The 5,894-nt window shown below is 44.6% G+C and overlaps 2 pseudogenes; one reads left to right on the top strand and one right to left on the bottom strand.

The window, feature by feature from the left end:
* The first annotated feature begins 692 nt into the window (after positions 1-692).
* Positions 693-862, top strand: LOC117448760 (U2 spliceosomal RNA; annotated as a pseudogene).
* A 214-nt stretch (positions 863-1,076) lies between these two features.
* On the bottom strand, positions 1,077-1,229 carry LOC117448739 (U1 spliceosomal RNA; annotated as a pseudogene).
* Between the last annotated feature and the right edge of the window lie 4,665 nt (positions 1,230-5,894).

Below are 5,894 nucleotides of genomic sequence, written 5' to 3'. Positions count from 1 at the left end.
TGAAGGGGAGAATGGAGAGGGACATTCTGAAATGGGGACAACACGCAGCTTTGGAAAGATGGAAGGGAGGTTTAGTGTGACGTTTAGATACTACTAGGACCCCAAAGCAGAGACTGACACAAATAAAGTTTCAAAAAGTTTAATAGACAAGGTAATCCAAGGCAGGTACTGACGACAGGGAGCTTGGCTGGCCGTAGTAAACCAAAAACAAAGCTGCGGGAAAACGTTTCCGACCAAAACTAAAAAAGAACTCCTTAACCAACTACAACAGACTCCAGGCTGCAGAAAGGCACTCCGGACCGCGGGACAGCATTAACAATACTCTGGCAGAGAAGTGAGGTGAGGGCCAGGCTCTTAAAGAGCAGGTAATCAAGTGAGTGGGGACAGGTGTGCCTCATCTGCAGCCAGGAGTAACCAGCCACGCCCCCCTGTCACACACCAGCCCTGCAGAGACAGAAAGACAGAGTAGTGAGGGGTAAAAGGAGCACACAACAAGTTAAACACAAAAACAACAAAAGCCCCATGCAAAACATAACATTTAGGGCTGGTGGGGTGAAGACCAGAACACCTAACTGTATTTGCATGTATAAAAAGTAAAAGTGTTATATGTGTTGTATTTAATGTCAATTGTTTACTTGTTTGTAAACTGTGTATATGAATGAAGTAAATTGAAGATTTGTTATAAAAAAAAAAAATTTAAAAAAAAAAATCTGTTCTTATCAGTTTAATATCTGATACGTCCCCTATACGGGGACTATATATTAAATGGATTTTTAGCACTGGGAGCTGAAAGAGGGGCTTGCCCCGTTCACTCCATGCATCGACCCGGTATTGCAGCGCCTCCGGGAACGGTGCACCCATCTCCTGACTTGTGGAAAAACAAAGAAAGACGCATCTCGAAACCAAAACAGATGGTTTCAATTGAGGGCAGAAACTGCAGCGGATTTTTTTTGGACTCAATGCCAAAGTCGCTAAAGATGACAAATTGAACTTGCTTGGCTCTGGAGCGTGGCACGCTGAGTGAGGCTCACTGCAAGTAGCCAGGTTTTCTTTGACCTTTTCTTCAACACTATAATCAGGGGAGAGCGCGAACGCAGTCCCCCACTACCACAAATTATGCAGTCGAGATTCCCACATTTGGGGAATTTGCGGCGGTCAGCATAGCCGGGGTGCAATGGCCGAGCCTCGCCCTGGGTGAACCAATTTTTTTTTAGACGCTTTATTGGTATTAAGGCACATAATTTACAAAGGACAAACTTGCAGGTACATTTTCCTGTTTTAAAAAAAACACAATTATACTCCTATTACAACAAAATATATGTTTTCTTCTTTTTTCCAACAACAATTCATTTAAAATGCATTCAAATATTTTGTCTTTTTCAACAACAGTTCAGTTAAAAGTGCATCAATATCTGCAGCTATTTATCTTTTTCTTTCCCAACAACAATTCAGTTAAAGTGCATCAATATCTTTAGTTCTTGTCCCAACAACAATTCATTTTAAAGTGCATCAAAATCTTCAGTTTTCCCAACAACAAATCATTTAAAGTGCATCCATCACTTCATCAATTTTCCACCTGATTTTAATTTCGGCCACCTTAAACTTCACTCTGTCCCTGAGAATGTAGTCATGGACCATTGTGAGGCTAAAACTTTACCACTGACTGTGTGGACATTTGGCATTTCTTAAAGGCGGTTAATTTTATACAGAAAGTTCGGCATGGTTTTCAAAGTGTCACCATTGGGGCGTCTTCTTTGATCTCTTTTTCTTGGATTTCATAGCCCTTTCTTTTTTCAGATAGATATCCTTTATAGATGTAGCCGAAGGGACAGCAAATACATCCTCAGGCTCAAGTAAGGGATTTGAGGTTGGGGAGGGGGAGGGTTCACCTGACTGTGATGACTCCTGGGGGCGTTTCCATGATGGTGAATCCCCTGCGTCTTTTCTCTGGTTGATGGCGATAGGTAGGATTAAAGGGACACTTGCCTGTGCTTTTTCAGGGGGGTCCTCCCTGAGTACTTGCTTCCCCTGGGGTTGAGGAGTGGTGAGCTTTGCCATTATGGAATCTAGTGTATTCTCGGCGTCTTGAAGGGTCCCAGGGTTCCTCCCGTTTCTGGTACCTGGGTCGTGGTTGGGCAGTGGATCTGCCTTATGGACTGTAGCGTCGGCCATAGGGAGGGGGATGTAGGTCGTGCCTAAGATGTCCTCCACTGTGTCGGCGCTCCAGTCAATGAGCGATTCACCTCCTGATGTCTCCTTCTCTTGGTCCTGAATGGGCTCTTGTATTGGCTGCTGAGAGACATTATTTGTTGGTTCTTGGTTGGTTTCTGAGCGGGAAGCCTGACTGATTTCTGGTTCCTCATTTGCGTGTTCCTCCTCTCTGGCTTCAGGGGTTTCAAAAAGTGAAAGTTTCACCCGGTTGGAGTAAGCATGCGGGCAGTCTTTGAAGCGGTGGTTTTCGGAGGAGCAGAGGTTGCACTTGACAGGGGTTGGGCAATTTGCTGATGAGTGGTCTGTTACTTTGCAGATCCTGCAGATATTCCGGCTACAGTCTGCTGCAAGGTGGTCTAGACTGCCACACTTCCTGCATTCTTTTGGCTGCCCATGGTAGAAGACAGATCCCCTGAAGGCTCCCAACTGTATGGTGTTGGGAATGTGTCTCAGCAGGCCATCCTGTCGTTGGAGACGGACCTGGAAACGTCTAGACCCGGTTTTTATTCCATCAATTTCCATCACCTCTATTGCATTTTGTACTTCACAGTATCTTGTCATCCAAGTCCAGACATCCTGGTTCCTGACTTCTTCTGAAAATATCATCACATAAACAGTTTTCAGGTCCCTTTCGGCAAGTGGTGTCATGCTGATCTTATCAAAGCCTGATGCTGACGTTTTCTTCTTTTCGAATCTCTCCAGGCAGTTTTGGAAGTGTTGGCTGGTTGTAAAGATGACCTCAAATATCTTTTTCCCCGGGTAAGCAAAGATGTATTCCATATGGTCTGATGAAAAATCAAGCTCTTTCTGGAGGATGTGTCGGCTGAACTGCAAGCGGTCCATCTGTAGATCTTCCAGAAGGTCAAAACGAACAGCGTTCCGGCGATTGGTCTGGTTTGATGCCATGGTGAACCCACTGGTCTTGGGTTACCACGGATACTTTATTGCGCCCCTTAAACCGCACGACAGCAACAAAGCCAAAGGAGAACCACCACCTTGGTGATCATGGTATCTCCCCTGCCAGGTAAGTATGAGTTGGACGGGTCAGAGACAGGGCAGTATAGTGCTCCTACAGGAGCACTATACAACAATTGAATCCATGAAATATATCTTTGACCAAAACCAAACTTGTCAAGAGCTGAAAATCAATAACCCCACTCCACTCGGTCAAAAGCCTTCTCCGCATCCGTAGAGATTACCATTTCAGCCTCTTGTGTGCTAGACTTAGACATTATAATATTAAGGAGGCGGCGAATATTTAAGGACAACTGTCTACCCCTTATGAAGCCAGTTTGATTACCCGAAATAATGTTTGGTAGACAGGGGTCCAGGCGGCTAGCCAGGGTCTTAGCTAATAGCTTTATGTCAGAGTTGAGCAAACTAACAGGTGCTACATTCTGCTGGATCTTTGTTTTTCTTTGGAATGATTAACATTTATGCTTGAGTTACGGATGGAGGAAGGGAACCACGCTCTAAGGAGTCGTTGAACATATCCAATAGCAAGGGAGCCAGTTGATCAGAGAATTTCTTTTAAAAGTCAGCTGGGAAGCTGTCCGGGCCCGGTGCCTTGCCATTCTGTATTAATCTGAGACTGTCTGTAACCTCCTTTAAACTGATTGGAGCATCTAGATTCATTTTACTTGTTTCATTGATCATAGGGAAGTCCAAATTATCCAAAAATTGTTTCATTAAGATGTTGTCAGGTGGAGCCTCTGATTGGTAAAGATTAGAATAGTACGAAGCGAAAACATTATTTATCTCCTTTGGGTCTGTAACTATTGTATGGGGGGATTTGCGAATTTGTGTAATAAAACGTGAGGCAGATAGCCGATTGCTAGGGTTACAACTAACCGCATTCGGTCCGCCGGCTCTACCCACTGGGCTATCTATTCCTTGAAATATTGAACTGTTTTTATATTACTGATAATTGTCTTTATGTTCAAAACTTCTCCACATTTCGAAGTGTTTCCCGAGCCAGAACGACCTATCTTTCTTCCTGGCTTGCTCTATAATGATACTACAATTCAAATGCAATACCAACAACAACTCAACAGCAACAACGCAAACTACGACAATCCACACATTGCGCATTGTTAAAGCAGTCATAAAGTGTTGAAGCGCTCAAATTCGAAACTGTTTCAACCTGTCATCTGTCAGAATAGAGACGAGGCAGTGCATTGAATAGCGTGAATGGACCGCAAACCAGTCAAGTGATTAATTCAGGAAATTAAGCAGTTACTGGTTCGGACGTCACATGTCACATGATTTGAAGCAGTTGCTGCTTCTGACGTCATATGTCACGTGATTTGAAGCAAGCTTCGAAGCACTGCTTCTATGGAATAGGAAGTCCAGGGTTGAAGCTCCGTTCGAAGCTTCAGTGTCAAACTGCCATCACTAGTAAAATTGCTGTACCTCTGGAACGGCTATTGAAGCTGGAGTGGAACACTTGTCCGACCCAGGGTTTCCGCAGTCTGGTGTGGTCACAGACACGCAGGTGGGTCTACTGCAGAAAAGCAATGTCCGTCGTCATATCCTTAAGATGTGAGAATACTCTGGCTCTTTTAGAAGGCCCGCCAAGTCCTCTGACATTCCAGCTTGTAAACCTGATTGATCCTTGCGTAGCTCTCTGTCTCATATCAGCCATAGAGCATGAGCCACAATATCAGCCTTTGGAATAATATGATGAAATTATGAATTAGCCAGTAGGCTACAACACAGAGCAAGGTAACAACTTCAAATGTGTTATAAAGATGGGCACCAAAGAAAAAAGTTCCTCCCGTATTGAGAAAAAAGAGAAAGAAAGAGAAAGAAAAAAACACACACAAAAAACACAACCCAACGAGATCAGATGTCTGAATCTCTAACAAATCACTACAATCTTGTCCTAAACTCATCCTGTAACGCAGGAAATGTTCTGCACACCTCCGGTTAACTACGGTGTAGTTTGCTTCCCTTCCAAATGTATAATTATCACATATACAACCGCAGCTGAATTGCAGTCATTCCCCAGTCCACACCCCCATACACGAGACAGCAGTGACCTCTATTGGCCTAGCAGGGAGCTGCAAGCAATGTCTAATTTAACGTTCATGTCTGTGTAGCTTTAGCTCGGTTATAGAAATAAAAATAACTTAAGTGAAAAACAAGATTCAGAGGGGGTATGTGGACAGAATCCTCCTGATCATTCACTTACTGCTATGAACCTGATAGAAACGCTCTGCCTCTTCCGCGGAGTCAAAAATGTGAGTCTGTCCGTTAAAAGTAACACGCAGGCGGGCTGGGTAGAGTAAGCCGAAGCGTATTCCCTCCTTGTAGAGCTGCAACTTCACTTTGTTAAAGGCGGCCCGCTTCTTGGCGAGTGTGGCGCTGAAATCTTCAAAGATCCTGATGGGATGACCTTGGTACGAGACATCCCGGGATTTCCTAGCCCACATCAGCACACGTTCCTTCTGGGAATATTTATGGAAGCGGACAATGAGGGGCCGGGAACCTTGCGGCGATTTCGGAGCCATACTGCGATGTGCATGGTCTAGCTCCAAGGTATCCAGCTCAGGGTCTCCGACCATCTTCTTGAACAGTGTAGTCATGAAGAGACAAGCATCATCCCCCTCCATTCCTTCTGGAATGCCAATCACATGGAGATTCTGTCGTTTGGAACGTGAAACCGGGTCTTCCACCGCCAG

The sequence above is a fragment of the Pseudochaenichthys georgianus genome, chromosome 6, assembly GCF_902827115.2.
Source record: "Pseudochaenichthys georgianus chromosome 6, fPseGeo1.2, whole genome shotgun sequence".
Lineage (NCBI taxonomy): Eukaryota > Metazoa > Chordata > Actinopteri > Perciformes > Channichthyidae > Pseudochaenichthys > Pseudochaenichthys georgianus.
This window is presented reverse-complemented; position numbering and strand designations above follow the sequence as displayed.